The sequence below is a fragment of the Rhipicephalus sanguineus genome, chromosome 4, assembly GCF_013339695.2.
Source record: "Rhipicephalus sanguineus isolate Rsan-2018 chromosome 4, BIME_Rsan_1.4, whole genome shotgun sequence".
Lineage (NCBI taxonomy): Eukaryota > Metazoa > Arthropoda > Arachnida > Ixodida > Ixodidae > Rhipicephalus > Rhipicephalus sanguineus.
In genome coordinates, this window is record NC_051179.1 from 56,691,953 (window position 1) to 56,704,535 (window position 12,583).

Consider the following 12,583-nt stretch of genomic DNA (forward strand, 5'->3'; position numbering starts at 1 on the left):
AGGTGGGTGCAATAAAGTTCTGCGTCCTCAATTTTACTTCGTTAAGAAAATATGTGGAAGAAAGGAGGTAAATGCACTATCTGACGCCACTCGTCGAATGGAGTTAGAGGAACAAAAAACTCCCATCTCATTTCCTCTGGCATGTTTTCTCTTTTTTTTTCCGAAGATTTCCATAATGCCTTCAGTGCTGGCGGGCATGCATGCAGCTGTGCGGGGGAAAGAAGTAAAAGAAAGAGGCGGCATGCTTCAGCACACTAAAAATCCCTTGCACAGATAGCCCAGAGAAAGAGATATACGAGACCCTCCGAACGGCTGGAGAGGAAGCGAGCAAGCCCTTTGGCCTTGGCGGCTGCAGCCTACTCGGCCCGCCCCCGCCAGGTCAAAAGCAAGCCAGACGAGGCGCTACCGAAGTGAAATGGGCAAACCTTCGCGCCGCATGCGCGCGCGAAGAAAAAAAAAACAAAAAAAGAAAGAAACGTGAGGAGCGAGTCGTTCCCGCGGCGGCGCGATCGTCGTAGCTAGGCAAGGCCGGCTAGGCCTTGTCAACACCACTTCTCAAGTGATCAGCTGTGTCGGTCGTGTGTGCGCGTTTTGTGCCTGCAGCCTCACTCTGTTCTCGCCGCTGGATGTGATATGCGTGGTTTGACGACAGTGCGACATGCTGTGCTGCGAGTGGGATAATCGCGACGGCCTGTCGACTCAAGCGAGCGTCCGCTGTGCATTACCAAGCAGATAATGGGCACCCTGCGTGCTCGGCACATTCAGGAACAAAAATGGTAAGTAATATTGATGTTCTCTCTCTTTGCGAGCCCTTATCGTCGCTTATGCGCCTGTAGATGACCTTCTGCACATTGCGTCGCTTGAAAAGTGCAATGAAAAGCAAAAAAAAAAGAAAGAAAAGAAAATCGGCATGTCAAGCTTGCGAAATGCCCGCACCATGAGCGTGGCATGTAACCCATGCCGTTCATTACACGCATGTCATTCATTGGTTCCATGTTACCAGCTGTCATTTATGTACGTCATACAGTCACGTCACGCTATGCCAATCTTGGTATGGTATCAAGTTAGAGAACCGGACGCGAGTGCACCAGGCTCCATGCCGTAAATGACATACATGTCGTTATTTTCATGTTACTATATGTCATTTATGTTCGTCGCACAATCACGTCACGCTATATCAATTTAGGTGTATGTCAAGCTAGCGAACCGGCCGCAAGCGCACCATGAGCGTGGCGTGTGTACATGACATGCATGTCATTATTTTCATTATGCCAGCTGTCATTTATGTTGGACGTGCAGTCACACAGCACAATACCAATTTTGGTGTATATGGAGCATGCGAAACGGCCACTAGCGCCCCCGAGACCATGTTGTCAAAATAACGCCATACATGACAAGCGTGTCATGATTTGCAAGTTAGAAACTGTTGTTTATGTGCGTCATACACTGTTGTGACGCCATACCTATTTTGGTAAATATCAAGTTAACGAAACAGTCGCAAGAGAACCAAGAGAGTGACGTGTAAATCATGTCGTTAATGAAATGCATATCATGATTTTCAAGTTAAGACCCATCATTCATGTTCTTCATGCAGTCGTGTCATGCCACACGAATTTTGGCATACATCCCATTAACGAAACACTCACACGAGCTATGAGTCGTAGGCGGCTAGATAGATAGGTAGATAGATCCGTAAAAAGTCGTAGAAGTGTTTAACAAATGCTTCGCATTTAAGTCGTTAAACTCAGATAGCAATGATGTGTGATGCATGTTTTGGAACTTCTGTGAATATCACTCATGCTTCATACGACCAGTCAATCGACCCAGGAGTGCGCCCTGATAAAGTTGTTTGCACGATATAATTTTCTTGCCTGCGATAAAGCATGAATGAGGCATGATGCTTTCAGGGAATATACATTAGAGCAAAAGGCCACGGTTATCACATTGTCACATGATGGAATGTGCATAAAGGACAACTTTGTTTTCGATTTATTCTTTTCTCCAACTTCATTTGTTTGTTTTAATCCTTCGTCATCGTGTCAATTTGCGCACATTGACATGTGACAAGACCGTGCGCTCTCATTTTGCAGCATCTACCTTGGATGCAGTCAACTACCCTGGACATCTTTCTCCCGCCATGCAACTGTGAGAACCCACCGAAGCACAGATTGTCAGGAAGTGAAAAGACTTTTCGGCAACAATTTTGCATTGCGCACTCTGCCCGTCGCCTGAAATTGCATATTAAGGTACATAAGCACTGTACCTTCATACATATGCATCAAGGAACAGTGAAATAGCATATCAGGGTACATTAACATCATTAGCTTGGATTCATTTAGCTAGAACGAATAAATCATGTTAAAGCTATACAATGACGGCCATATCATGTGACAGACATCTGCTAAGTGCAGTGTGTATTGTGAAGCACATGCGTTTTATGGTATTGAATGAATGGATAAATGTTTATTCCAGCAAAATACAGGAAATGGGCCTCAAGTGAAAAGCGACAATGGTAGCTTGAGAAGTGCACAAGGCCCAGTAGAGCAAAAATAGAGACAGAGCAGCAGAAACGTGTGCACGTTCAAAGGCAAAACATATACGCATACAAAAAGAAACAGGAAAGACAAAGCAGAAGAAACGTGCACATTCAAAGGCAAAACACGTACGCCATCTGCAAAGTGGCAAAATCAAAAAGGGTAAACATTTACGCTAGTGAAAACAATGAAAATCAGAAAACAGTGAAAACAGAGAAGAAGGAACGGCCATTCAACGGCATGGAAGGAATGCAACTTCATTGGTCACGTATCAACAGTGGAATTTGCCAAGGTTACATGTGTATATTCTTAGCCATTAGATGTGCAAGGCTAATTTAATCGCATTGATATAACTCAGCTGTTGAGCCTGTTGAACCAGATTCTTGAATCATCTTGTTTATTCCATCTCGTTAATTTGCTGTTTTGCATTATGTTGCCATAGTTTTCAAGGTCAATACATAGTATCATGACTGTTGAGACAATTTGACAAGGTGAAAGCGCTGTTATTGTGCCCAGGCCTTAGTTTATCCTCACTAGAAGTGCGCTGTTTATTTTTGCCATGGTTCAGTGCCAAGTTGCCCAATCTTCACTCCTAAACAGAGTAGGTGCGGTTAATCAAGACCTTGCTAACATTCACAACCCTTTTAAAGTGTACTTATAGTGATAACTTTACTGACTTCAAAAACTACCCACATAATGGTAAACATGGCAAGAGTACACTTTTGGTGGTGTTTCGCCTTTTTTTTACATCCGTTTGTTTTTCGCCCTGTGCACCCGAAGTGAAACGCTCACAAGGAAGTACTTAGCAGCATCTCAATTTTGTATTCATTTCTTGTTTTGACAAAATGTCTGCAATAAGGATAGTCAAGTGCGAATCTTCGGTAAGACATTCATTTTTATGTATACAGAAATCTTAGTGGACTTCTTTTTTGTGTAATTTTCAGGAATACACTTCTGGCAAAGCAGCAAGTGTTGCTTGCCCACCAGTCTGTGTTCAAGTCAAGTGTATTGTGGCCATGAGTGTCGGCAGGATTTTGTCTTGGGGTGCAAGGCGGCGTAACGTGTCGGCCTGGTGAGCAGGAGGGCATTGGTGTAGCTTGGGTGGGGTCAAGTGCTGGTGTGTCTTGATGGCGGCAGGTGCCCTTTGTGCAAATCCCTGCCGACACCCATGATTGTGGGAACACCCTGATGTGCCTCACTTTACACTATGTCGAACAGCCCGTACATCTTACCACATTTAGGCCAACACTGGTGTTGATGCAGAGTGTTATGCGCAATACTGCGTGCAACCTTTCTGATATCGTGTGCATTTGAAAATTTCGCATTGTTTAAAAAGACGCTGAGTGGACCCAGTGTTATTCAGCAAACATAAGTCTTAACAGGGGCAGTTGGGCGAGTTGGTGTATATTCATAGTTAAAAAGGGGGGTGCAAAAAAATCACAGCACAGAGAAATGAAGGGGACAGGATAACGCGCTACTAGCAACTGAAGTTTAATCGAAACCACAGAAAGATGTAAACACACAGTACGAAAAAATTACAAAACTAAACAATCACTCATCCATAGAGGAATGAAGGGGGCAGACAGGACAGTACGCTACTAGTAACTGAAGTGTAATCAAACCACAGAAAGATATAAACACGCATGACTAAAAAAGCGAAGCGCATGTTCAACTTCAGTTGTTAGTAGTGTGTCGTTCCGTCCCCTTTGTTGCTATGTGTTCTGATTTCGTTTTCACGTTTTCCTTACCTATGAACTGAACTTCTGACTGTTTCACAGTCTCTATATATGTGTGGTCAATTTTTATTCATCCTCATGGCATATCAAGTCCTAGGATCCAGTGTGCAAAGCGACCAGTCACTATTTACAGGAATTTTTGTATTTAGTGCCTGTGATTGCCTAATTGCAAGTTGACGTTGCAGCCGTGGTGCTTGGATTATTTTCAATGTGGTAATTATGCGTAAGCCATCAAGTGAGGAATTAAGGATGAACTTTTGAGTTACAGATGGCACTAGCTGGCATAAAAACATAGAAGCATGGCTGTACTTGTTATGCATATTAGAAGTATTGGTACACTGCAGTCATGTGATTATGCCGACAAGTTCCCAAGCACACTTCCAGAAATTTACGATGCCTTCCAGGTATCTGTGAGTAAATATGTACAGCAACGTATGGAGGCAACCTTGTAATTTTGTGGGCATTGCTGAATGCTTTTATGCACCTTGGTAAGTGGACCTACAGTCAACACCACAGGTCTATTTTGGGCTTTTTTGTAGGAAACTCAACTCCAAAATCATCTGCGACATGTTTTGATGCCATAGGGCAAACTAATGCAATAAAAAACTGTACAACTGCCTGTCTACACGGTTTCATATTTCCCAAAAGTGATGCTAGCCTTATTGTACTAATTAGTTGCCTTCGTGTGTAGGCTGACACCAAGTTCCTTGGGTAGCTTATTTTTTTGGATTATACTTACATACTGGCACGGTGAAGTGCACACGTTAGTGCGCATCATGGTGAGATTTTACACCCTACTTTCGTATTGCTTTACTGCTGTGAATTATGTATAGTGCTGAGGCTGTACTGTATATGTTGTTCCACGTGTTCAGTTTTGGGAGTAGGTTCTGTGCACGACGATGGAAATATATACCTATATCCTAACATTGACACGAGAACTGCTGCTGTTTTGATTCCAATAAAATGTTGCAACCACTGGTTCTTGTATCAACTGAAGTATGACTACTTGTCGTGCATGCAAATTGAAGAAATGAATTTGTGCTTGCAAAACAAATTGCTGAAACACTGCTTGCTCAATGTAACTGCTTGTGTTTTATTACAAAACACATTGAACAGATGATTCACAGATTATGACACGTTGTAGAAGATAGGCAACAGAAAGACAGAAAGTCATCACTGTGTTCTAACGTAGATTGGGTGATCTTTTATCAATAGTAGCATAATTGAAGGTTGCTGTTGTATAAATAAAGTTTAACGTAGTGTGCAGGTGGACGAGGGAGTGCACATATGATAGCTTTTCCAGTTTTCTGCATATTTGCTACAGTCCTCGTGTTTCTGTGTTACGATTGTGAAATTCTGAATTGCAAACAAGCCAACCTCTCTGCTGCTCTGGTGAAGTCATTCAACAGAACCATATTTTCTCAAGAACAGCTGTTCCATTGAGGAAGAGGGTAATGCTTTTTTTAATGGGTACTGCATCATCTGTCAGAGGAGAGGGCCAAGTACACATGGACGTTCACAAGAGAGAAGTGCAAGTACATTAACTTTTTTGTTTTGTGGGAGACCTGTCACTCGTAAACTGGGGAGGTTGACCTTGACCTTGGGGCACGCGTTAGGTATTCGCTTTAACGCGGTGGCGTGATGCTTACCAATAAAAGCTAATTAGTAAGAAATGTAGGTAGTATCCGAGTATGAAAGCAAACAAATACTGAATATGTGTTATAGAGAATCACTGAATGCCGTGCTAAAGCGTGCATTGCGAATAAGCGCTAATTGCGGAAATACATAAGCGTTCAGCTGCTCAGAAGGTGCTGCTCGCGGCTGTACGCGTGCATTCAACGCACTTTATGTAGGCGCGTTACAATGTCCTTGTAACTCTGGAATTTTCTGCGTGTGTAATTTTCATATGCGAACGCAGGCGGTCCGCGCTAAAGGGTGCATTGCGAATAAGCGCCAATTGCGGAAACAGATTTTTGTTCACCTGCTCAGAGCGCGCTGCTGCCCCTGCGTGCAGCTCGCGGCAGTACACGCGCATTAAATGCACTTAATGTAGGCGCGTTACAGTGTTCTTCTAAGTCGGGCATCTGCGTGTGTAGCTTTCATATGAGAACGCAGGCGGTCTTCGAACCGCTCATAAGACGCTGCCGCATCTGGACGCGCGCAGTTCGTGGCTGCAGAAATAACGAAAATTGCTCCACAGCATACGCTCATGGAATGCACATACGTTCGCTCATCTGAAGATACCTTTGTCACGCTGGTATTCACGATTTTAGCGCGAGCGAAGAGGGCACACGTTTATAATTTTTCTAGCGGCACGACACGGTGAACCGGAGAATTCGGAGCCGAGGGTGTTTACGTCGATCGGCTCGGCCTGCATGACGCCCCACAAATTATGTATTGACCTTCCGCAAGAGCAAACACACGCCGATGGTACAAGAACAGAAGTTCGAAGTTGTGCCGACGGGTTACCAGCCGCTTTGTACATACATTGGTACATATATAAGCCCACGAAAAAAGCAAGCTTGCAAGTGGTGGCGCTGTGGTGTAATGGTTATAGTGCTTGCTTTGAGTGCGTGTGGTCGCGAGTTCGATTCCTGTGCCGTGCGTACTTGTATGCAAATGTCATGATTGTGCATAAATACTTTGGTGTCCGTTTTCTATTATGTCCTAGTGATGAATAGTAGCTGAAATTGGCCGGTGAACGTAATATACTGCCTAAAATATACTTTTCTTTTTTCATTTCGCGACCGCTATAGGGCCTCGTATAAAAGGAGGCTTTAACAGCTCTCAAAAGAAGCAGAAAAACTCTCAATGCGCTCTGTTCAAGCCCCCAAAATGGCTTACATAAAAACAACAACTTTACCTCCAAAAGGAGGCTTTAAAAGCTCTCAAAAGAACCAGAAAAACTTCAAATGCGCTCCGTTCAAGCCCTCAAAATGAGTTCAATAAAAACACAAATTTACCTCCTTACTTCCGTCTAATCACCCCTTTAAAGGATGTAAATAAAACCTCCTTTTGAACCTCGTTTTGAAGGGGGTTTTGCGTAGTACCTTTTGGATGCACGTTATGCGTCGAGCCCGAAACTCCCTAAAAGGCTCAAACCCGTTTGCAGTGTAGAATAGACCAGCCTGAGTGGCTTTCACTGTGTGAATTCGAGAACCCCAATTTATGTATCTGTCCTATCACGTTCTGAGGTGAACCTCATCTTTTCAAGCTCTTGCTGTAATATTTCGTCCTGGTCTGCCATCACGTCAGCCACAAACAGTGATCACCTACCAATATTTTTTTGAAATAGTCTGCCCACTTACTTCGATAAACAAGCATATTCGCAATCATGTTAATTACAGCAATTTGAAAGATTCATTGCGATCAGGCTTAAATAAACATGAATAAGTGATAAGTTAAGGGCATTCAATTTATGTCAGCTATTAGGTGACAGTATAAAAAAAATGTCGCCCGCATCTTCCCACGGGGGGAACTCGAGTAAATGCGTCGCAGAGTGGTGGGGGTATCGCGTGAATGTTGCGTAATTGGGTTTCGCAGAAGCGTCGCGCTCCGCGAGTGATGGATCCGTTGCTCGACGTTCACGAACGGTTGCTGCTTCTCGAACACGACGTTCAGGATCCACAGTCCGTCGTTGCGATTTCGCAGCTGCTTCTCGTTCCCCGAGTGAAGGATCCGCAGCCCGTCGTTGCCGTCTCGCAGCAGCTTCTCGTGCACGAAGTTCCGGGTCCGCAGCTCGCTTTAAACGCTTGCGTTCAGCGTCGTATGCTCGTCTCTTCGCAGCCTTGTCTTCTGCGTTGCTTGCTGTTGTTGACGCCGACGACGGTGAGGGTGGGGTAACGTTGCCTTCAACGAGTGGTGGGACGCTGATTGAAGGTACTGGTGCTTCCATCGCATCTACTCGAGTCAAGCAAAGCGTCAAGTCAAGCGAAAGCCAAGTAAAGACGCCCTTGACTGAATTCCGAACGCGCGCTCCGCCGCTGATATACACACCGGCCGCGTTCGATCGAGAGGAGGGAGGGAGGGAGGGAGAGGAGAGGCCTGGTGCCGGCACGAGACGGCCGAGCATGCGAGGGAGGGAGAGGAGAGGCTTGCTGCCGGCATAAGACGAGCCGAGCATGCGCAGTGGGGGTGTGGACGGCGGCCGACGCCGCAGGTGCAACTAAGAAATGCTCCGCATTTAAAAAGCCAAATTCACTACTCAGTCAACTTAAAGTAGCACTCATTCACCATGGCAGAACTCTTGAGCGTGATCACGACTATAGGCGGCGAAGAGCAGTTTAGAGGAAATTACTCTACAGCCAGTGCCAACGTAATTGGAAAGACTAAAAATATGTCGCTGCTACATTTAGACAGATGGTTGACAAACCAAAAGAAGATTATAACTCAAAACATTACAGTTTTATTTTAGAAACAAAGAATAAGAAAGCACTATTTAGGTTTCTACAAGACAGAAAGAGTCTTCCGCCCCCAATGAATATAAAATCCATCTGTTTATCACGGCAGAATTGTTGCAGTCATTGGAAACAGCTGGGAAAGGAAGGGAATGTCGCTTTACATCGTTGTTACTCTATCCCTTGCAGATTACAGAAAAAAGCTAATGAATATTAGGCAGCGACATTACAAGAGATATCAAAAGTAGTAACGTCACTGCCAACTTCATCTCCAGTTCCTTACAATATAACTAGAGACATGGTAAAAAGTATGTTTTGTCTCCCAGCGATATCCTTAACTTTATAATTTTTTCTATCCAGTATGCATGGATTTATCCATGTTGGAAAGTTACCAATGTAGTGCCACTACTTAAAAACAGGGCGCTGGTTATTCAACCGACAACATTAGGCCTATTTTCCTCACTTCTCGTAAAACTAATAGAGCTGACCCTACATAGACATATTGAAGAAGAAATAGCGGAAAATCATATATTGAGTGAATCTCAAATTGTATTCAGATCTAGATGCTATATATGGTGTGCGCACGTTGACCGGGAAAGTAGTTAAACTTGCTCTGCACAAGAATCAGTACGCCGCCTTAGTGATCTTATACAGTGCCGAGGCATATGACAGCGTAGAGCACATCATCTTGCTTAGTAAACTCCGAAGTGTTAATGTTCCTCAGTATATAACTGCATGGATACAAAATTTTCTAAGCGGACGCACATTTTATTGCTCGCATAATGGCTTGAATCGTGCAGATGTACGGCCAGGAATTTATTGCGCAGGTAGATTCATTAAAACATTTGGGTATATTATACACTGCAAATTGCATTCGGAGTTCACAAATTGAGTATATTGCAGCCAAACGATTACGTGCACTTGGTTTGTTAAGGCGAGTGAGCGGCGTTCGTTTTGGAATGCGTAGAAAAACTTTGTTGATTATCTACTGCATGTATTCCCGCCCAGTATTAGAGTTTGCACGAGTGCTATTCTGTGGAGGACCCGTTTATAAATTACGCGCTCTTATAACTATAGAACGTGAGGCATTACGTTTATGTCTAGGTCTTCCCAAGTTTGTAGTAAATATTCCTTACCATGAAACATTCCTGCCCTCTCTTCAAACTATAGGCTTCGTATAATAACAGTCCGAATATTTCTAAACATCTATGCCTCCCTAAACAGACGCTCCCAATATGTATTTCTTAGCGAGCCGTCCGTATCTTTTCATTGTGAGTGGTCTCGGCTACATCGTCCTCAAATAGTTTTTGTGCCAAAGCTATTGGAACCGTTACAAGCAACAATCCGTGATATCAGTTTCCCAAATGCACCCAATCGTACAGCAATAATATAATCTGATATATTTCCAAAACATTTTAAACTATTGCCAGTTAGACATTTAAACGGTTCTTGGAAGACCACATGAAGAGTCTGCAGATAAGTTCAGTCATATACACATATGCTTTCGTTACTTCCGTTGTTGATGCGGACGCATCAATAACGGAAGTAACGGAAGTAATATTTTCGTCCAACTTACTTTTTCGCATTTACATCCTAATTAGTACAAATAACACCCCCTATGCTTTCTTTGGCATTATTATCTGTTAGCTCTCATTGATATTGTGTCTAACAAAGAAAAACGAGCCCTTAAATGTCATGTCCTTTCCTTGGGTCTCAAAAACGTTAGATTCGTGTTTTTTTTTTCTGTGGCCCCGACTAGTGCTGTTGTGTGGCAAGAATAAGAGTGAATGACTCCGTTATGTCAATTGTATTCGAATGTATACATGCTAATAAAGTACACGAACTGCTGCATTTATATGGGAACGTTGCCGAACTCACTCGGACTACGACGCCAATAGCCTGAGGAATTACCTTGAGCAAGAGGTATGCTTTGATGTCCAAAAACTTTTTACTAAGCAACACCCATACGAGTACAAGCTTGTGTGTTTTGCTAAACGTAAAACGATTAAGAGTACCACTCATATCAGGAACATTGTGAACTGGAAACCAAACAATCTCCTCGCCTAAACTTACAGACTGAACATTTGCGTCAAGAAATCACGGGACGAGCACAAAAGGAATACGTGTATGTAGTAAGAATTATTTGCTGTTTAAACGAGAAAGACAACAAATAGGAAACTGCATAATGAAAGTGGGCATGCTCAAAAGTTAAGCATGGCATCAATGTCTCTCAGGCGCACTTTAATAGATTTTTTGCCGATACTCTACGACGTTCAAAACAAACAAGAAATGAGGGAATTGGTAACTACAGGAATCTCACTGCTATTCCCAGGCTTCGAAATTCGGTCAATATTGCGGCCGTGCAACAACCATCAATAGAACAGCGTCGCTACTACACTAATCTACATCGCGGAACAATGCTACGCGCTTCGGTTCCGCGACCGGTTACACACGTATCGGTTTTGCATTAATAACGTTGACACATAGAAGCTTACGGCCTGCGATGTGCAGCGCAGTATCTAAGTACACAATGAAGTTACCAACTATCTTTCGAAAAAAAAGTCCATTGAAGAGACGTTCTGCACTCTAAGAAAAAAAAGAGTATGCGTGACTCTTTTCGGAGAGTTCTGACTTGCCACGTATAGGACTCTCTTTAAATAGTCACGGTGACTCTCTTGGTGGGTCAGGGTCGGCTCGCTCTAGGAGAGTCCCATGACCCTCTAGGAAGAGTGGAAAGACTCTCATCCGAAGGATAACGTTACCACTTACAGGAAGTCAGACGACTCTTGCCGGTAACACTCCTACGGGGGTCAAGTGACCCACACCGAAGCGTCAAGCAACTCCACGAGTATTTTAAGCTACTCATTTGACCCTTGCTCTACTTTTGCGCGACTACTGTTTAAAATAGTGGAGTATTCATTTTAAGCATGTCCAATAATACTTGCCGTTCTGCCCAGCGACTGCAAAAAAGAGAATAGTTCAGTTTTAGCATTATTTTAGTAAAACTCGTCAAAACAACACATATTTTCCAGCAAAGTTATATAGAAAGCGCGAAAAGATGGTATTTGATTTCCAATTAAGAAGCTTGGGTACTCCTCATTTACAAGCTCCTCTGAGTATAGCCAACTAGAATGTGTGACTGATGTGCATAGTGTCATATAGTGCAAAATAAACTGCAGAAATGGGCATCATGTTTCAATCTTTATTCCTTATGATTAAGAATAAATCAAAAAGTGGTGACGGCTTGAGGTCTCAGACTTGTGGCTTGCTAGGTTGTCGCTCCTGTTCAGCGTGAGCACCATGAAAACGGTATCTGAAAACCAGAACGTGATATTATGATGAGAAAATGAAAGTGCAGTAATGGTTTGCAAAACCTACAAAATAAGTGGTTCACATAGACACAATGAAGGAACGAAAACAAATTTTCACGTAAAAGGCAGCGGGAACCTCGTCTCGCAATAGGCACTGGCTATACACGAATGAAAACACTTCTTTTCTGAGAAATCGCTTCAAAATTTGGTTTCAGAATAAACACGGTTTTGCGCCAGCTTACCCCGACACCCAAACACATGTCATCCGGCAGTTAGGGGCACGCCGTGAGCGGTTACTGACCGCATGTTTTAGAAACGTAACCCATACTCAGATAAACACATGCAAATACGAGGGCCCGAACGACACCCAGCGCGTGCGGACGCCGTCTACGTCGAGATCAGACATGTCATATGCTAGAATTAGCACACATACCTCCCACAATCACGTACACTCACTTGATTCCGTTATAGCGTCATCGCAGATGTTGGCAAACCATGAAAACAGCAAACAGAAACGAAGGAAAAAAGTGCACGGCGACGGCCGCAACAACGGGCGCCGTCGAAAATCTAGCATTTTCGCCTTACCGGCGAGGCGTGTCCAACTT